A 21,900-nucleotide genomic window follows, 5' to 3' on the forward strand; every position below is an offset into this window, starting at 1 on the left:
GCATAATAGCTAAGTGGTTAGAGCAGCTACCTCAGTAGATTTCATCTCAGAGGAGAATGCCCTTTCCTTCAGGTTGTGAGATGATCTGAGTGTGAACTCTTCCTGGTGTATTCTTTGAAAATTGTCTTATGTGCACTTAGAAATCCAGAGGCTTTGAAATCTAAAGAGGAGTGAGTAAAAGGATGTCTGATCCTGCATTGTAATTGGTACTATACTCATACTGGTGTGGAAGATGCTTTTCTCCAATTTGTTATCCAAAATTCCTTCAATTATATTTAATAGTGTAAAGAAAAGTGGCGCAGATGTTAGAATATCTCAAAGCAGATTACTTCTTACCTTACTTGACATTTTTTTTCACCTGAGAGAATCAGCCGCACCCAAATTTCTCTAGCTCTATGACAGGCACATCAGTGTGGTCAAATTCTCTGCCATCATTCTGTGCAAAAACGACATTCTTTTTAATTATTTCATTTATCCGATGTATGGCTGGAATCAGAAACATATCTTCTTTAGGGGGATTATAGTTATGAATATCACCAAATAAACCTGCTAATATGTTTATTTCTAATGGCATTAGCATGAGATCTGTATCGTTTGTACAAATGCATTGTTAGAGGAAAAGTAGGGTAGGGGGGCTAATGTAATGTCACACAGCAGTAAAAAGTGAAAAATTCTGGAAAATACATCCACTCCTGTCTGAATTCTACTGTGAGCCATCTCAATAGGAAATTTTGACAGAACTGAAAAATAAAAAACAGTGCTTGAATTATTAAAATCATCAGCAACCAATTTGCTTCAATTAAAGACTTGAAGATGCTCCCAGTGCTTTGATTAAGAAAAAAATTAGAAAGTTTCTTATTCATCTCGACAGGCATCTTTGTAAAATGGAAGGTCCCTTGTGCTCCTCTGGAGCTGTGTAATGCATACATGAGCATGGATTCTCAGAACTATCTATAATGCATATAGTGCTTTCTGCTCTCAGTGGCTTTTTTCCCACTCTCTTTACGTCATTTGCCATTTGTGAGGGTTGCCAGGGTAATGACCAATCATCCCTGGAGAGATGCCTGCTAGTAAGGACAACATAGGCTTTCTCTTTTTTGGTATTCTGCAGTATGTATTTGAGAGCTATTCTAGCATCAAGATTGCAGAACTTTTATTTAGTTAGTAGGAAGTAAAAGTTGACAGAGCATGAAATAGCAGCTTACAGCCATTAAGGTAAGTGAGGATTTTTCTTCTTTTCTGTTTTAACATACTGAATGTCTGAATGCATTCAAAACACTGAGCATCATTACAGATTTATTTTAATTCTTTTACTATAGGTGTAACAAACCTTGAAGTTATTTATAGCAGAGATTTTACCTAATTTGAACAATAAAATCTTACTAGTGCTGTGTATACAATGTGTCCAGATTCTGTTTATTTCAGGAGAACAGGAAAACTGAAAATCCAGAGCTGAGCCTTATCCTGTAAGATGCTGAGTATGTTCAACTCCTTAAATTTTTCCATTGAAGTAGATAGTTGTAGATTTGCAGGGTAACTCTCTGCTCACCTATGGACAATAAATAATAGAGCCTCCAAATGGCAAATTATTTTTCTAGACTCAGTGCTACCAGTGGAAGATGGTGGTCATAAATGCTTTGCAGGCTGGGATTAAGTTTTGCAATTTTACATGTAAGGGCATATTAAAACCAATTCTCACTGACTTCCAAAGCTTCTGCAAATATTCCTGTAATCTGAGCTATATGAATGAAGGGATTGTGGTGGTTGTTTTTGTTTTAAATGAAGCACATTGAAATGATCTCGAGTCAAATGCATGTATATTGGTGCAGATACTTGTTTGCATGCTGCCTTCCTGGGAGAAAGGCACAATTGAAAAGGTGGTTGTATTTTTTTTGTGTAAAATTGCTAAGGTAAAAGGTAAGAAAATTCAGATTAGTAACTCCCCAAAATCTCTGCTTGCTACTTAATGTATTCATACCCACACATAGCTTTGCATGCTTTATGTCCTGGCAATCTCATGTGTCACAGTGATCACAACATAAGACTAACAAAAGAAAGCATATATATTTCACTATGTTTTGTGCTTATTGCAAAAGCGTACAGTGTGAGCTTGACTCATATGGTCCCCAAGTGAAAAATACATTTAGAGCATTTCATTTAGCATGTAAGTTCAAGCTAGTAAATTCTAGATGTTACTAAGTATTCAGATGTGCTTACGATATCTTTGTTATCAAAACAACTGGAGCACAACAATAAGTCTGGATGTGTATATGAGGGAGAAGAAAATTGAGAGTAACAGTTTTAGTCTGAGATGAAAATGATCTTTTCATCAGGCTGTAAGCAAAATGCTTATTTAGAATGTAGACCTGTTTACTCCTTCTTAAAATTGTTACTGGTTGTTTGACATCTCTTTTCTGGATATCACTTTTAAGCAGTTTAAGATGCCTAATACTCAGTGGTTATAATGGAAGGAAAAATGATCAGTAAGCTGGCAGTTTAATATTATCTGTTTCTAGTTGATCAGCATTCCATGTGATTCCACCATTTTTTAGTAATCTGGGGGGAGAAAATACAATCTATCTTTGTATTATTCTATGTGGTGTTCTATGTCTGAAAAGTAATATGATTACAATTAGGTTTTCAGATGACATTCAGGGATAAACCTTTTTGGAGAAGATGGTGTGCAGCAGGCCTCAGTGTTTGTCCTTCTGACCACCTTTTTGTGTCTATCTGCTTCTTCATCTCCATCTCTCTAACTTGGAAATGCACTGTGACTGTTTTGTGCAGAGAACAGCACTTTGAGACAGTGAGATAGAATGACAGAAGGTGAAAGGAGAAAGGAATAACATCTGTGATGCGAATTATAGGCAGTATGTCTTTCAACAATTGGGGCAAGGTATTTGTGGCTCTGAGGAGCTGAGTGATGCATGAAACAGGCAGTTCTTCAGCAACAAGTCTGAGAAAGCATGAGGCAAACAGGTTGGGAGTCATGAAGGAAAGCCATAAGGGTGGGTGGAACTAAGTGATTTTTAGCTGTGTTTGGACTGGGAGTGCAATAAGCTCTGCAAGTGGTAGACACTTCAGGGAGCAGGCAAGGAAGAGACAGTCTCTAGAGCATGTTGATCGAGCTGATGTGCAGGGCTTGTGGTGAAAATGGGATTTACCCACCGTAAGTGCTGTTGGGTGATTTGAGCCTTTTAATGCCTTGTCTGTTGCTGGAAACGGCGGAGTGGTGAATTGTAGTTGTTTCTTTCACTTCTGAGGAGTGAGAAAAGAGGAGGAAGAATTAACAGCACAAATTGATCCCCTGTTGAAAAGTCAGGTTTCAAAACAAAAGGGAGAAATATGGTAAATGCTAGGAAAGAGATACTTAGGAATAGGAAAACAAGTTAGGATAGCAAAAGAAAGGAATTCTTATCCTAGGGAAACTGAGACACGCTGAATAAGTGCAAGAATATCTGAAAACATCCAGTAGCCTGAATACCTTATCCCTTGAAAAATAGAAATCAGGAAAACATATGAAGGTGAATAAACGAGTTTCCAAGCATAGTGTACAGTAATACAGGCCATTATTCATAATACACTATCACTGCACTGGACAGCTCAGCCTAAACTGTAGCTTTTGCTGCTAGAGGTTTAATTATCCTGAACTCTGATAGAGTCTTTTGTATTATGGGCATCATCTATAAATGATGTCATTACTGTTTTTTTCCCTGATGAACAGCTTCTCTCTTAAAGAAATACCATGAGGGTTAATTCATGGCTGTGATCATTAATGAGACCATCTGACGGAATATGTACTAATTTTTTAACTAATCCAAGTCCTATGGTTCTTGTATTTTGTTGCTGTTGTTTGGAATCCAAGCTGTTGTTGTATTACCTGGCCCTGATTATCCATCGCTGCAAACAAGTGCAGCTCTATTACTTCTTAGATCTAGCTTCTGGATCATAGCTCCAAAATTCGGGTGTGAAATGTGTATTTATGGTTGGAGAGCTAATTTAATTGCACAGACTTAGTTACAGTGGCACCAGAAGTCACAGGAATAGTTCTGGTAGAAATTTTGGATTTTAAATTGCCACTTACTGACATTTTTGAAGGGGAGTGGTGAAGTTGTGCTTTATCATCCAAAGCTGCAATCCAGAAACATGTTCTTTGCATAGGCACGATAAAGGCATGCAGGAGGGAGGCTGCTGTTGTTTGACTAGGAGTGTGCATGGTCAGGAAATCTTTAAATTTAGTAGGTATATATTGCTACTTTCCAAAGTCACTTTTAAATTGTACCTTAAGGTTTACTTTGAAGAAGAAATTAGAAAGTGTCTTGTGGTTGTCTGACAACCAACAGAACTGGCTGTCAGATAATGGGCATTTTGACATGTTTTAGTAAAAGATTTCAAATTTACTTTTAGTCCTTTCCTCAGATGATTTAGCTAGAGTTTCGCTGCAGGAATCACTAAAGGTGATTCATTTAACAGGTTAGGAGTTGCTTCTTATATATAACTGTGAGTAAATAGACTTTTCCTTATAAGACAAAGGATATTATCTATTATTCTTTGTATAAGCTTTTGAGTAGTCATCGTGTTCAGGTCCTAATTACTAAGATGTGCAAAATATTACAACACGTAGCCCTCAGATCCCCGAGTTCATCTTGTTTTTCTATTGTAGTTACAAGGTCAAGTTGAAATAATCCTTATGCTTATAAGAACTTGCATGAAAAACTTTCCTGGAGAGCAACATCTGTTATCTGGCGATAACAGCAATTCAAAAGAGCTCTCTGGGAAGAGGATACGGTCTGTCTCACATGAGCAGGGTGACTCAGTAGTTCACATTTGCAAAGAGAAATGTTCTGCTGGCCTCACAAACATGGTTCTGGGGGCTCACTGCAGATGCTATTACGCTCTCCAGTGAAACTCCCTGGTACTGCATGTTGCAAGTGGTACTGGCAGACATGATCCAGGCTTCCCCAGAAGCAGAAGTGACCCCCCAACTGGTGGCAGTGCTCATGATACAGGCCAGCTCTCACCCCTCTGATTAATTCCTCAGTGCACTCACATGACTCTGGTTTCATATACCTGTTGCTGAAGCTGGGCACAGGGTGCAGCAGCTACAGCTCTGACAGCTGCTGAAGTCCAAAAGGCCTTGGATGTCCTGATGGTGCTTTTCCCTTGTGGGAGCCATCTTGTAATGTGACAGGACTCTGCCCCAGCGGATACACACATCGGAGTTCAACAGCTGAGACCTTGGGTTAAAGTAGCCAGGGAAATTATATTACTGTGATGATGATGGTTGAGCTATGGTTGTGCACATAAAATGACATTTTTGCAAGATTATTTCCCATTTATCTAACTCTGAGTTAAATTCTGTCTCATTATTGCATGATTGGCTTTGCTTTGTTAAGCCAACAAGTCCAAGCAGCCTTAGAACTTTATCCTGTCTTAATTTGCTGCTGATGGATGGCTGCAACTCAGCTCTGCTGCAGCTGAACAGCTGGACTAAATATGGGTGCTCCAGTCCTGCTTTCACAGAGCCTCGCATCTGGCAGATGTTGCCTTATACAAATAAAACTACTACTACTTATAGTTGGTATGTAGTAACTGTATGTGAAATGTTATAGACCTGAGATACCATACAGCATAACTGAGTGCAATTCCTATTGACTTCAGTGGGTGTGTTATTCAATTAGGGACTGCAGAGTTTAGATCATTGCTTTTGGCTTACATCATTGCTAATATTATAGATGGTTATAAAGCTTTCAGGGCTCTTTCAGGCTTTTAGTCCACAAATTGACTGCAATGTGAAAGTCTTGCTTGAGGGTAAGTGGAGTACTTATATCCATCTCATCTTCTGTCTACTCATTCCTAAGTCTTTCTGCACTATTCCTTTGGGAGTGCTCATAGTAAATATACAATTTAACAAAGGGGGGAAAGGGAAGTTGTCTCAGTATAGCCAAATTCAGATTTCATTTTTGCACACTAGACATATGCCTCCTCTATTTTTTACCTAAAATGTAGAATTGAAAATTTTAATTCTCATAGAAAGGGAAAATTAAGGCACAATAAATTTAGAATGAATATTGGAGAAAATTAAGTTTCCTGGGGCAAGGATGGGTACAGTGCTTGCAACTTAAAACTAGGTTAACTAGGCTACATGTAGCCATAGAAATCTTATTTTAAAGAATGAACTTGTGTTGGCAAGTGAAGGGCCTGGGTAGCTTTGAATTTTTTTTACCTTTCCAAACTACTACAGATACTTGCTCAGCTCCTGAGTGCTCCATGTGAGTGAGTAGCACAGGCAGGCTTTCCATCACATAATTCTGACAGTTCAGCCTCAGTTCATGGTAGGAATACGGGTAGGATAGAAATCTTTATGCTGGTTCTGTGTTAGCCACTGAGAAAAACAGGATACTATTTTACTCTTTTCCATTCATGCTTTAGGGAAAAGCAGTGAATGAGCCTCTGCATGTGTAATACATGTGATTGCATATAGTAATTTTTCATTTTAGAATTGACAATGAAATGTCTAAAAACAATGTTTATACTTAAGAAAATGGAAACAAAAGAGGTTAGTAGGGATGGGCACAAACACTTCGAGGAGGTTTACCATAGGAATCTGATTGCATTTCAGGCAATATATTCTCACTATAGATCTTCCCAAAAGCATCTGCAAATAGAGATGGGATGAAGTCTTGCTCATACACATGTGTATTTTTAGGTCTAATTAGTAAAAGGTGAGAAATGCATCTATGGGAAAATTGATTCATGTACTGTGACTCTTTATTTATCTGTGTCTTAGGTGAAGTGAAATTGCACTAAAATAAAGTAGTCTCCTTATATGAAGCTTTTTTTTTTTTGCAGCAGAGGGCACAATACATGTGATCTGTCAGGGAAAGAAACGGGCTGTTTAAATTCAGGTAGTGTAGCATCTTCAGGCAGAAGAGCTATTTTTAACTTCAGATGTAGCTTAATTTAGAAGCTGAGCAGTTGAAGTCCCTTTTCTTTTCCTCACTCCTCCAACTGGAGATTTTTTTTTTATAATGACTGTAGATATCCTCGTGTGAAGATAGTGAATAGAATAAAAAAAATCCATTATCCTCAGCTTCAAGGTCATGGAAATACACAGCTAAACAAAGCAGCTTTATGGCAATGTTGTCATATGTGTACACATGGATTAGGTTAGATAGATGCACTATTTTGTAAGCAGAAGGACCACTCTGGCTCTTTTTGTATCCCTTTATACAAGATTTTACTAAGTCTGTATTTTTTGTTGGAAGTACCATAATTGCACGTAGTGATGTACAGCACATGGTGTAAAGCACATGGTAAAGAGAGACAATTTCAGTGGTTTCTAGGGGAGAAATATATTTATGAGAAAAGCTACCTCTGTTTCCCTGCACTGATTTTTCTGAACCATCTTCTATTTAGTTTGTAAATTAATCACAAGGGCTGAGAAGCTTGCAGACTTGGCTTTATTAACTGATTACAGGCTTCTTAATGCATTCACATTCAGAGCATTGGGAAAGAAAAGAGCTCTCACAAATGGAAGTACTTCCAAGATGGCTTGTTGCAAACAGGCTTTTGCACACAATTGCAGGGGTTGGAAGGGGGCCTCAAGAGACTGTCCAGTCCACCCCCCTGCTAAAGCAGGTACCCTGCAATAGATTGCACAGGTAGGCATCCAGACAGGAATTGGTTCCTGCATAATTGCACACTCTGTGTCACTCAACAGTCATCTATTGAATTTCAGTAGCGTTTCAGCTTAGAATTCGATCCTTGTTGAGTTTTACAGTTTACATCTCCAAGCTCAGCTGAAAGTGATTCTGAAAGCTATTCTGGTTGCATAACAATAACAAAAAGCAAAGAGACGTGTTCCATTGTGACAGAAATAATTGGGTTGTTAATGAGCTGAGTCTGACATGCAATGGTCGGCTTCATTTCTGAGCGTAGTGATACCTTCACCATTAACTCTTAAATACCCACCTGCGTACACAGCTTCTTAAGAGTCCCTGAAACTTTGCTTAAATGTTTGACCAATCGTTCACTTACAGAATAAGTAATGTTTTTTGTAGCTACCTAAAATCCTACAATTACAAGTGAAAGCTTCTGCTGCCATTTCTTCTTTAACTTATGACAGCTAAAATTAGAGGGTTTCATTCTATTGTTTTTATACCCAGGGTAGCATGATGTAATGTAGTAAGAACATCATAAAACGAGGTAAAAATGCAGAGATCTAATCATGGATGTTCAGTGAAGTTGAAAAAGAAATGTCCTTTAAAGCTTGACAATTCCTTAAGTGCCTATGTTGTATAGGGATTCTTTCCATTGAGGTTTTTGTTTCTGAGGAATGCTCCTTTCCTTGGCTGCTTCTATGTGGAGGGGAATAAGGGAGTAACCATTGAGGCTGTTCGAGCCACTAAGCTTTGTTAAGGGGTTTTCCTAGTTCTCTACTGGCCAAACAAATCAGAAGTAATGCTAAATTTAGTCTCTGGGAGGTATTTTAATAGTGCTATCAGAAAGTCAGACTATGACGCACAGTTCGGATTGGGGATTTGAATTCAAAGTCTTTCTTTTAAAAGGATTTTCTGTATAATGAAACAGATAAATTGCAGCAATATTTGCTGAAATGTTTTAACTTCATAGAGATGTGCTTTTTTCACATGAAAGGCTTAATCTGAAGGTTGTAGAAAAAGAAACATTCAGAACATATTATACTTGTTTTGGATATTTTGATATGTTGTCAGGAGACAGGATTCAGTTTGCCTATTAAAGCGGTTTAAAAAAAGACTAAAAAACATCCAAAAGGAGTACTGCAGTTGTCAAGAAAAAAGCTGAAATTTTATGGAATAGAGGGTGATATTTTTCTACTTAAACACAGGCTATGCTTTAAATACTTTCTGAATGGCTTCATAAAATCTGATCAGCTTGAAATTATTAATGTGAATTTGTATCTGTTTTGTTTTCATTCTTTTAGTGAAGAGAAAAGCAACTGTTTTGAGAGCAAATGGGAGTTCTGTTTTCAGCATTTCCTCCTCTTAAATATGAAAACGTACCTATGAAAAATGATGGTGACTTACGTAAAGCCAGACTTTGGAACTTCAGCATGAAGTAAAGCCAGGAGTTCTAATAGAACAGCTTGAAAATACTTTACGTTATCCTTAGGAGAGTTCTACCATTGAGGTCAAACTCTTTGGATGAGACTATAATTATAGTCTCAAGTGAGGCTGAACTAGAAAACAGACATCATTTGGTTCTGGATCCAATCTAATGTTAATAATTAGTTCTTAGTTAGTCCTTCTCATCCATAGACCCCAGTGTTTTGTAATGAAGGTCAATATCACAGCCTTATGTTAGAGAAATGAAAGCACAGAAAAGTGAAATGAGTGCATAAGATCAATGAGCAGACTGCAATAGACGTGGGAACAGACCCACTTCTTGTAACCCATATCTGGTCTTGCATTCTCCCTATTAAACTTCAGCAGTATTTATATTTTCATCTGTATGTCTGAAAGCAGCTTCATCATGGCTTGGATAGTGTAATACAGAAGAAAGGAAACTAACTAAAATTAACTAAAACAAGCAAACAAAAACCCCATTAACAAACCACAGAACCTGAATTTGGATTTTCCTACTTCATGATTTCCTGCAGAAGTTCCATTTAAATGCCCAGACAGGTTTGTGTCCCAGAAGGATGAGTAATCAGAGTAGGCATTTAGTTATCTTTATGTGAAGAATGACAGAAATTCTTAAGCAGGAAGATAGCTGGAGAGAATGGCCCCAAAGCCTCCTGGTTTTTACAGTCTGTGTTTTCACTGACAAGGAATCGTGCTTTATGTAGTGGCCATTCCGTAAGAATTTTCTAACAACTTCCATACTTGAAAAAGTTTAAGCCTTCTGTTTTGTATTACTTGTTGCAGAACTTTGTCGCTCAGCTAAGAAAATGTATCAGCGTTCACCATGCCTGCAAATCACAGGGTGACATGCAATAGAGGAGCTTTTATTAATCAGTATGCTGTCTTCTCAGAAATGGAAATTGATTTTATCAAAGTGTGACAAATTGCAAGAGTTAAATGAATTGATATTAAGGTGAAATGCAGGAGAGTGTAGAAGTCATACCATGGATCTGATCAATTATAAAAATGCTATGCTTGTATGGGGATTTTCACACATCAGTATGTAGGCATCATTATTCCATGCTACATGAAGGACACCTTTTATCTTGGAAGAGACTGTCATAGATGAGGTACTAAAAACAGTTGGATGTAAAAGCTTGTGCTCACCAGTGGGGATGAAAGACTTAGTGCTGTTTAGACATGCAAACAAGAAGTCTCAGAGCAGGAAAGAGTGTGGTTGGAGCAGTTAGTGCACTGATAAGATCTGCTGCTTCTAACTTCAGCAAAATTAGAGAATGAAACAGAAATTAAGTGTAGAAACACAGGGAAGGAGATGCACAAGACAGTTCCTATTACATAACCTTGCATGCCTGACTTAGGTGCCTAATTGAGGAAAACTATTTTCCTGGGCTCTTGAGAGGTTAAATGGAGAGGAAGTTCTTCCAGAAAGCAATTCTGAGTCCAGAGGTGTCACCCCACCTACAGGGGAGCCCAGTGCTCTTCACTGACTATATAGAGACTTTTTTGGTTAACTACCTGTCTCTCTAAAGCTCCTGAGATATGTATGAAATGTGCAGAGGTAATAGTGCCGTTCTTATAGGGCCACTGCAAAGACAGGTTTGTACCTAGGGCTACCAACCGAATATTGACCATGTTCTTTCCTCATATGTCATCACCCTGAGAAATTACAGTTTTCCCTTCAGTTTTCTCTGTTCTTTGTGACATTCAGATCCCACATGTAGAGGCTGAAAAGTTTGTCTGAAAGAAAAAGCCAGTGGAAGAAATTACCTTAGACCTGTGCTTTGGGTTTGTAGTCTGAAGTCAGACTTGAGGACCATTCTCTAAGTTCTTTCCAAGAAACGGAAGCTTATTTCTCTAATCAAGGTTGGCTTTTGTGAAAATCCCTGACATAATGGTAGGACATGCTGTTTAATTCATCAAGATATGGGAAATATTTAAAAAGAGAAAAAATTCTCATGATTTTCTTCCAGATCTGATTTAGTGAGAAGGCAGTATTTACTTGAAAAGAACATGCACAAAATCTGGCTATTCATTCAAATGGATGAAAAATTTATTTGAAAGAGGCTTCAAATGTATTAATTATTATTGGAGATGGATTTCTTCAAGTGTTGATACCAAAAACTTTGCACCCAAGGCCTAGTTTCCAAGGACCTGTTGAATTCTCAGTCCCTCGCATCTGACTTGCAGCACTATTAACATCTCTGTTTCTCTGTTGCACTTGTCATGTTTAATACAAGACACGAAGGCACACTGGTGACAGCTCTATACCAACAGATCTTTGCAGACAGATGCTAAGATTTGATCCTGTTATTCACTGTGTGTTTTACTCATTGCTGTAGCTAGGACTTCAAAATGCAAGCAGCACTTTTTTCCCTGTATGTATTTCAACAAATTATCTTGTTCTGATTTAATCTATAGTTAATAAAAATAGTTTTTAACCTAACTAGAGATTTTACCCTAACCAGGGCATTGTTACATTAATATGTTTCATCATGCAAAAGAAAGGTTTTCTTCCTTGTGGCTGACATTCCTCACTGATTCTTGCATGAACATTCACCATACCTACATTAAGTCTATTCTTAAAAGAAACTTCTTCGTCCTATTAAGTGGCCCTTTATATATGAAAGTTAAAATGCAGCTGATATTATCATCAGGAAGTATGAGTGATAGCTAAAATCAAGTTGACATTTTAATTACTGTTGCAGAAGAAAAAACAGCAGTTTGTCTCAGAAATGACGTTGTGAATTTCAGATCAGTCCTATGACAGAATTGAAGGCAAACTCACTGATTTTTACCAGTGTATGGTCAGTATTAGGTTTAGGAGCTCTGGAAGGGAATCTGAAGGAAAAAATGTTTTCTGGATGCCAAAAACCGTTCTGAAATGCTGTTTCCAGACCAGCTCTCTGGTTTTAGTAAAAAGCAAGTTACAGGACTAGGGTATACCTGGACAGAAAGTAGTACGTAAGGAGCAAAATCAAGGAGTAATTTCACATTAGCAGGAGGGTTAAATTAGGAGTATGTTAATTCTTATCTGTAATTTTGTTTATTTGTTTGATTTCACATTTTGTTTTAGTGTGAATAGATCCTTTTTCACTGGCAGGTTTGGTTGCAAGGGTCAGTTGGCCAACCAGGACTTCTCTGGTCTTATAGTGCTCCATAATACAAAGGAGAGAGGAAAAAATTTCAGCTAAATATTAGAAAGTCTGAGCAGAGGTACTTTCCACTGGAAAATTAAGAAATGAAAAACCCTCATACTTTGCACGGAGTAGCAAAATTAGTGTGTATATTGCCCAACAACTGAGAAATTAGGAATTGAGGAAATAAACATGTTTATGTGGTAAGACAATCCAATCATGGAGATGACAAAAGGAGGAAGCCCGGTTCTTATTTTGGAATCTGAGTATTATTTTCTAGCATATGTAAATAAGGGCAAATGTGTTTAAAAAATGGGTTGCAAGAAAATCTCCAGGGCAAAATCCCAAGGCCAGCTAAAGTGGTGTAAATGTATGAAACGAGACTTGTTCAGCAGACTCTGAAACATCTGTAAAAAGCTGCAAAGTGGTAGCAAATACAGATAAAGGGAAATGCATTTTAAAGTTCAAGCAAGAAGACTTTTAAGTGCTAAATTTAACTAACTTTCCAATGTCATTGGTGTACACGGAGACACAAAGTATCCTCAGTCTTGTGGTTGATAAATGTCATCAGTTCAATGGAAAAATATCCTTGCATTGTTCATGGATGCATGCTTTGTGGTGAAACAAGTCAAACAGTAAGCCCAAGCCCTTAAAATGCATGCAATCTGTCTATGTTGGTGCTGAATTCTTCTAGTGGAAACAAAAATACACGCACATATAAATTGCAATGCACCATGATTATGCTTTTGTATTCTTTTGAGTATTTTCTCAAAGTACTTTTTGAAAGAGTGAATACCCAAGTGTAGTTACAAATGTGTTCTTCTCCAGGCACACCCCTTGGTGAGAAGCACGCAGCCTTATCCCTGGGCCTGCTGCTCTCATCACATTGTTTCTGGCCCAAGCACCACTGTGCTCGTCTGTTGTGGGTGCTCCTGCACTGCAGCTTGCAGCAAGGCCTTCAGCTGCCTTTAGGCAGGCCCTTTAAATGCCCTCTTTGATGTCAACTCAGCTTTGGACAGTGTTTGGTATTTTTCATGTGACCGGTAAGAGGAAGTTCCCTGATAAAGACACTGAAAGGCATGGGCAAGGGAAGCACAGTGTGATTCCCCAGGGGATATCAGCTCTGACAGTTGAAAGGGACCTTTTAATCTAGGACTTGGGTTGTACCCAACCACTAAGGCATGGGTGTTCAACCTTTGGCTTGCCTAGGCGATACTGAATGAAGAAGAATCATCTTGAACTGCTTATAAAACACACAGTATAGTTAGCAAAAAATATGATGTAGTTAATGCATCTAAGTTGCAAAACTTCTTTTATATAAATATTTGTTATTAAAACATTAAAAAAGGTAAGAAAAGCATAAAACTAGTAGGTTGGGCGCACACGTGCTCAGCGATTTAAAACATCTCTGATTAGGTTTTTGACTTAGGAGATAATTGTCTGGTAGTTAAGAATGGACAAAATCTAACATAAATTCTGTATGTTTAATTGTCCATGGTGGAAAAGATAATTCTTCATGGTTATCAGCATGTGTGATATTCCAGGTGTTTGAGGTACCAAATGCAATGTAAGGAAAGAGGTAATTGATTTTTTTTGGAGTAATTAAAGTGGGCTTTGCCCACTTAGATTCAAAGTAATAACCCACAGTAAATTGTTCATGAATTTGTAAATGCTGGTAGTGAGCACAGCAATAGGGAGAGGATAAAGGACTGACTGAAGGTGATGTTCAAAAGAGAGTGACAAGACTGGAGAATGACTAGATGGGACTGCTTAGAATGGGCTGGTCTTGGGTGTTGTATTCAATGTATTTTCTGATGTGTTGAGATGAAAATCCTAGATAGAGGGGTTTTGCCAATGCTGAGGGAAAGTGGGCTGTCATTCAAAAAGAATCAGTCTGACTCTTTGACTTGCTTGTTGATAGTTTGGTATAACTGCGTAGCATACAATGTAAAACTGTACAATTTGACCTTAGTTATAACTTCACCTATATGCTGAAGGTTTATGAACCGGAAGGAACTGAGGAGGAAATGAACTTGAGTGTACTTATTCCTCAAAGTGGAAGGATTAATATGGTTAGACAAAGGCATATACTTATTGCAGAAACGATGATGCAGTCCTGGAAGGCGAGAGCTTCTTAACAGAGAGAAAGAAATATCAGCACCTTTTTGCAAGGAGCACCAACTCCTTTTGAGTCTTTCTTGATCCATATTCAGACAAATGAACTGTGAGAGGTGCAAAGAAGAGCTATCAGGATGAGCGAGGGAATGAAAATCCATCTTGCGAAGGGAAATGAGAAATGCCTCCTACCCAACACCAAATGGAGGTTGCTAGGCAAGAAGGATCATTAAATATAATGAGAGCAAATATTGATATATGGGTAGGTTTGGTTTCCATGCTCACAGAGCCCTCAGCCTCCCTACTGAGATCACTAACAGAGCGGCCCACTGCTGCCTGTTGAGGTCAGTGGTTGCTGATGGGGGGTGAATGGCTGACCAAGGGGAAGGCCAGCAGACCTTGGAGCTTTTGCATGCGATGCTCACAACAGGATTGCCAATAAAGCCATATTTCTGTCAGAACTGTAAGAAGTGTTCAGCAGCCTTTAAAAAAAAAAAAACACTTAAAAAAATCTTACCTGCAGAATCACTTACAAAAGGAGGAAAAATCTTTCCTTTGGGATCTGGCTAGAACTCCTCTGTTTGGCCTTCTGAACTCCGCCCTGGTGGTGTCACAGCCTCTCCCCTTGCCTGAGCAGCTCACTGGGTGCAGCTGCTGTGCCCAGCCAGGCCTTGATAGCTCTGTAAGTGCGAGTTCTGGTGACATCATGCTCCCTAGGGTGTCAGCTATTAGCTGCTAAAAATAGCTCCAGGCACACAGTAGAAAAATCAAATGTCTGTTTCAACCACTAGTGAATGGGAAGGTAAAGAGAGAGCTCAGCGGAGGGGCTTTTTGCTTAAATACGAGGGCAGCGGTGTTGCACCACGATCCTGGTAACTGCTGCAGGTGATGCTTCAGGACTGTGAGCTGGGGAAGCCCACAGGGACAAGTTCATCCCTGATGTAATTCCAGCACTGAGATGGTAAGTGAGCTTCTGTGCTTATTTCCCACTGGCTCAGTTATCTTGCATTTTGCAGCTCTTAATGAAAATTAGGCTATGGGATTCACAGCACTAGAATGATGTCAGTATCACTGCCAATATAATCACTGCTCTATGCAAGAATGAAACACAAAGCAATATTAATACAGTAAAACGAAGCGTTCTGAGAAATAACATACCATACAAACTATATACAGGCAAAAATGGTGCATCTAGACTCCAAGCTGAAGTAAATATCCTGCTCAGCATGCGTTTGGAGGCTCTTTGTGAGTTTTTTGAGGTTGCCTGCAACCTTTAGGCCTTGATTTTTACAGGTCTGGAGAATTCTGCTCAGTGTTTCTGTGATATTAGCTAGATGGTTCAGATAAAATATAGTTTGAGCTGCTCAAAGTTAAAATTGATTCTGATAAAGCACATATAAATGCAGAGGCGATAGAACATGAAAGTTAAGATGAAAGTAGGGCTGGGTGTCTCACAATCTTTGAAAATCACATCCTGGAGTTTTTATACTAACTAGGCCATGATCAGATGTGTTCGTCTAGACTTATCAGTGCTTCTAGCCTGAGCTGCTCATAGCAGTCTTTGCTACACTTCTTACCTTGTCTAAGGGCTGGCAGGATCAGAAACATGAGGACTGAGACTCCTCAAGCCAGACACCAGGGATTTTCATTCTGAGTCGGAAACACATGAGCCTGAAACTCCCCTGGATAAAGTATAATCCTTTTCTCACCTGTTTGGAGTCACCTACATGTGATGAGTCACAGCCATCAGAATCTGCTTGTAACTACAAGTGATCAGGGAGAACAGCTTACTCTCCATCCAGCTATTACACCCTGGCCCCCAAAACTGCCTGGAATGTTTGCAGCCAGGACCCAGGCTGAGAACAGAGATCTGCTGTACCTGCAGAGCCCAGCTCCTATCTCTGCCAACTGCAGCCTATCCAAGAGGGAATGTGGAGCTGGGTGTGGATATAGGTTATCAGAGTGTATGCAAGTAAAGCAATGGATCCATTACAGCGACAGATAACAGATCCATAAAGCAATAGATACATTACTTATCCATTTTGCAAGATCCAATTATGTGAACTTTGTGAAGTATAGAATAGTTTGATTTTACCCTGTGTTCATCCTTTAAATGATGTCTCTAAAAGATATTGCCATCCTTTCATTATTTCATCGTGCTGATTCATCTATGTTCAAGATTGTTCAGAGCTGAGATTTGATTCTGCCATATTTCTGATGGCAGAATGTTTTTTATAGATCTGCTTGGTAACTGTCATGGATAAGAGTGAAGAATCCCTGGGTCCTTCACTTGGTGTGACATGTAAAGTAGAAGTTCCTTGCCATTACAAATTGGAAGGCAGGGGACTGATGTATGAATGGTTCTATAAAATTACATTGTCTGTTTTCCATAGGAATTAGACAGTGATTGTGACAGTCTCTTTTGTCCTCTAAAAATGAGAATTTGACTTGTGATGTTCCTCTGTCAGATACTGAGTTTATGATTGTAGTGAATTTGATTTTTAAGGGCACAGATTTTAGTTGCAACTGTGGTGTTTTGAGTGCAAACAGACTTGCAGTTGGTTTCTTCAGTCTGCAAAACAGACAAAGAAAAAAGATGGAAGAGATTATCTTCAGTAGTGGTGGCAGAAGGGTCAAAATAAAATCATAATAAACTTGTAGGCAGCTCTTGTTAGTGATTTTTTATTTATTTATTTTAAGCTGAGGACTAATTTAGGTAGCTACTTAAAAGTAACTGAAAGAGTACTGTCTGAAAGAAACTGAGAATAAGGGATAGAAATACAGAGAAGTTTTTACGACATAAAATACATTATTTCTAGCAGACAGTGGACTTCTTGCTTAGCAAGCTTTCCTACCACATAAATTTTCCTTACTGTATCCCCCAGAAGGCTGAATGCTGTTATCTCCTGCAGGCAATGCAGCAATGCCCTTATTTTGTACTAGCGAAACACTTTTCCATTCACAAGCTATTTCAGTATTCCAGAGCATCTCGCTGCTCTAGCATGCATTTGTCTGAATTTAAAGTAATTTTATTCATAAAAAGATTGTTCTCTCTTGGTTTGGGGTTGCCATCAGGGATGAAGGCACATGCAATAGCACAAACTACTGCGATCTTCAGGCAGACTTTTTGTCTGCTTGGGGCTTTCATTGATGGCCTCAATGCTAATAATAATGACTGTAGAATAAAATCCTCTGCAAAATATAATTTCCTTCTGAAATGCTGGCAAAGCAGTGCTGATGTAGCATACGTATCATGCATCATCTGTAGGTGGTGGTGCTGTATCCTGCATGTTGTGTCCTCGGGGTTAAACAAAGATGCTTATGAAATATTCGTGGCAAGAGGGAGAACTGCCTTAGGTCTGACTTTAGCTGAGTATTCAAACCTTTTTGTGTACAAATGGACCTGATATGTATGGAGAGTATCTCAGTTTCAATAGAAGCAGGATAGAAAGCTAAACTGTGTAAATAGTTGGGAATGGATTTAGCTGTGTTTGTTAGAAAGCCTTGGGAGAGAGGACTTAAATCATAAAAATTAGGGTAAAATTCTTATTAAAATGTCCGTGGAAGTATATAACTTTCAGTTTTATATATCCCAAGCTAGACTGTGCTGCCAACGCAACAGGACATGGGCTGGGAATGTATTTAGATCCAACAGCAGGAAGCTGAGTTTGGACAGATTCTAACTGGAAATGAGGCACGTGTATCTGTTACCATGGGTCATTAAGCACTGGCATAGCTACACAGCAAACGTGGGGTATTCCACATGCACAGTAAATTGATGGCTTAGCTACACAAGACTCACACGTAATCTGAGTTAACTGGCATTGACAAGGTGAAGGATCTGATGTAGAAACTGCTTAGGGAATAAAGTTGACTCTTGTGCTGTGAAATGTCAGACTAAAAATTAGTGTAGTGTCTCTGGCTGGAAAATATATGAGCCTACAGCTATGGCTCTGTCCTATTTGTGCACAGCAGACAGAATAAGAGAGGGCTTTTCTGCTGTTGCATAAGGAGATGTTAATGGCACTGTCTAACCAGACATTCACACAATTAGGTAGCGTCACATCTTTGCTCATCACTGAGACTATTTGCCACAAGATTTCTGACTTCAGAAGGACATCCACATTAAAAGGAAAGCTGAAGATTGTCTAATGTGTGAGGTTTGTGAGAGAATCCTTATCCAGGAAATAGTGTTGTCAGCAGCACTGCTTGAATTAAAGCTGCAGATTGGATCTACTCCTTCATGCTGATCTCAACTTTTATGTAGGACATAAATTGAATACATTACATTTTCTAACACGCCAGGCCAGCACTCTCTGACGCAGATACTAAAGCTGAAGTAAATAGGAGCTGGCAGTGTTTTCCAGCCTGAAGTGTCAGAGCGTTTGAAATTTCAGGTGCTGAATGTAAATGTAGTAGAGATGTCCTAGTTGAAAGATGTCTCAAAAATACACCCAAAGATATATATTGAACTGAGAATTCCCTCTGGAATCAGCAATTACTGCTAGCGTTGTGCCAACCCAGCAGAGGAGCCTTTTGATGTATTTCAAGAAACATGCAAGTGCAGTGTCCTGTAGCTGTGTCCGTAAGCACCAGGCTCTCAGGCAGGAAAAAAAAACTTAAGGTGTTTTTTTGTTGTTGTTGTTAATTGTTAACTTTGCACTCTGGTGCCTTCCTTCCTCTCTAAGCTTCCTTTTTGTGAAGATGAAACCTAGCAATGCAGTGTTTGCCTACAGGCGTCCTTTTTCCTGTGAACACAGAGAGCCCTGAAGAACAAATAAACTTATTTGAGTTGCTGATCCTGCACGTTTGCAAACTCATTGGGAGATTTGGCTCCCATGTAAGGACAGAAGGATCTGGCTCCTAGGGAATAAACGTCAAAGAACATGAAAAGAAAAGCCTTAGCAGGCACTGGGACTATAAGAACAAAGAGTGCTTCCAAACTGCAGTAGTGAAAACCACTGGGAGATGTGGAATAGTCTGACAGAAGCAGTAAGAATGATGGTTCTGAGTCAGGCACTGAATCAGGCAAAAAAAAAAAGACCATCCAAGTGAATTAAAGGCACTTACATTCCTGGAAATGAATTATTTCCTTTTTATCAAAAAGGAAAAAAGACAAAGAGGCTAGGAATGTAATTATACATTGCAGAAAGAGTTATATGGCAATTTCTGTCTCCCAGGCTTGCAGTCGGTGTACCAACCAAGCTCTGCTGTGCCGGTTGCCTTTTTGTAGTGAGTCTCAGCAGCTCTGCTTGCATTGCCTATTTACTTTTCAGTACTTCCTCTTGGAGGCTTTCTTTTACTTCATGCTCTCAGTAGGCTTTTAGAGGAAGCTCTGGGTATTATTTTGTGTCCAGAATAAACAGCACAGCAGCGTAAGTTTCTATGCATAGGCTCTCTGCTTCCCCTGTGAATTTACAAATATTGTAGAAAAACAAAATGATCACAGAAGTAATGTTTTGAGACACAACCACTGAAAACTAATGCTGAGGACTCCGTTCTTTCCTTTGCCAACGAGTTCAAGTGTATCAGTTGCATAATTTACTATTTATGTCATGAAGGCCTTCAGTGAAATACGAAGCCTATGAACCATCTTCCCCCTTTCCTATCTCAGACTGAGAATATTTTCATTCCATTCATCTCTGCTTAGATGCAGGGTGTCTGGAGGCTGCTGCAGAGTATCTGTTTTCAATGCACGCCGACGTTTTGCCAGTCATATGTCACAAGGGAACGTCCTCCCATCAGTATGAACAATATGGCCATGAAAGGAGGCGAACAATAACTGCATTGTGTCCTCCAGAAGATGGATGGAAGTTAAGGGAAATATGTTTTTGTGCACTGTACTTCAGGGTCTTGCATATCAGCTGCACAGTGCTGCTAGATGTGTTTCCCAGTGTTTGCGAATGAAATTCAGTCAAGGTTGTAAACAAGAGAGTTGTATTTATGTGCTTTTGGGATTGATGATGACAGATGTATCATAAAATGCTAAAAAAGAGCAGTTGAAATTATTCTGTAAGGAACTGATCACCAATACGGATTTATCAACCAAGATGTTAAGCAGTTAACTTGATTGTGTCTGATGGACTTACTAAGGAAATCCTTTTTGTGGTTTTTCTTGATGTTTGGAAGTTGGTTGCAATAATTATATTAAGATTCAGTTATTCGTAAAGCTCTGTCATTTAATAATAAAAATCTCTGCCTATAAATGCATTTAGGTTGCTGCACTTAACATTGGCATACCCAGACTCCTGTTTTCTGGTCACAGAAGAGGGTCTCTGTCATTCTTAATTCTCTGGAGAGCAGAAAAGGGCATTTCCTGCAGATTTTCTAGCTCCTGTGGTGTGATGCCCTGATGTAGATGAGCCCCTGCTACATCACACAAACCACTGGGTAAATTAACCAGAGCCCATTGTTTTTGAAATCCCAGAGGTTTTATGGGGTTGCAAGCTGCTTTATCCCTCATTATACAAAATAAATCATTTATTTCTTGCTACTTCTCTTGAGGGAAGAGTTAGAAATTGTCCCGATAGGGATGAGGGCTGCCCAGGAGATAACTAGAAAAAGCAATCTACAAGTGGCGTGGCCAGCTGGAGCTGTGTGTGGCTGTGACTGGTGGTCCCCTGGAGCAGAGCTGCAGCACAGGCTGCTGCTTCCTGCTGCCACAGACAGCACCCAGCAGGAGCCAGCCAAGGAAGGCAGGGACAGCCTGGCCCAGGACAAGCTGCCCAAGACAAAGCAAGGTGAATAAAAGAAAAACATGAAGGGGAACAGTGGGAAGAATTAGCCTTTATTTTGTGTGCTGGAAAGATCAAACTGCATTGCACTGTTCCCTTGTTTTGAAATACAGTTTGTTTTGGGACCTGACTCTCCTTATGCCATCAGTTTAATAGACGGTGATGCAAATGGAAGCGTCAACCACTTGTTTGTCTGCTCGTACAGACAAACATTTATGTTGGATGGTTGCTTTTTAGCACGGTAGTGATCTAACAGTGCTAAAATACCATTTGTTACACTGTGTCAAGGGAACCAGCTATCACTGTAGCTGCATCATCAAATTGCATTACAGCCCTTGGTCTAATGACATTTGTATAGATCTTCAGCTCTCCACTGTTTGTTGCTCATCACGGTAGGCTGAAGATAATCATGCAGGGGCACTCTCCCATTTGATGTTCTTTCCCTCTACCTTAGCTAATCATCTCTACAATGTGCACACAAGCCAGCATAATCTGACTTCTCTGGTTGATTTTTTTATCTTTATTTTTCTTTCTTTCTTTTAGCAGAAATACTTGAGAGATCAATGAGGTTATTGTGCCGTGTATTGCTCAATTCCCCAGCTTCCTGTTGTGGTGGGATCTAGCAGGAAACTTTAAGAAATCCAAAGAACAGTCAAATCTCTGCTCATACTGCAGTCCTACCCTGCCTATGTAACAGGGAAGGTTGAACAATGTGTAGCCTTAAAAGATTAAGTATCTTTTAATTACTGTATGTTTTGTTCCAGTGGACGCAATGCTGGGATTCATGTTAGC

General features: G+C 39.2%; 1 protein-coding gene across 3 annotated transcripts in view; it reads left to right on the forward strand.

The window, feature by feature from the left end:
* The window catches only part of GNB4 (G protein subunit beta 4), a 62,585-nt gene that overhangs the window by 6,380 nt on the left and 34,305 nt on the right, over window positions 1–21,900 (forward strand). Inside the window, exon 1 of one of the 3 annotated variants that reach the window (XM_040705727.2) lies at window positions 1,049–1,215. The exons of 1 other annotated variant lie outside the window; for it this stretch is intronic. The gene's annotated coding sequence lies outside the window, so the exon portion shown is untranslated. Of the gene's footprint in view, window positions 1–1,048; window positions 1,216–15,163; window positions 15,336–21,900 lie in introns of those variants that run through there. One more of the 3 variants, XM_025153489.3, reaches the window with a different exon arrangement.

This window comes from Gallus gallus, chromosome 9, assembly GCF_016699485.2.
Source record: "Gallus gallus isolate bGalGal1 chromosome 9, bGalGal1.mat.broiler.GRCg7b, whole genome shotgun sequence".
In the NCBI taxonomy this organism is placed as follows: Eukaryota; Metazoa; Chordata; class Aves; order Galliformes; family Phasianidae; genus Gallus; species Gallus gallus.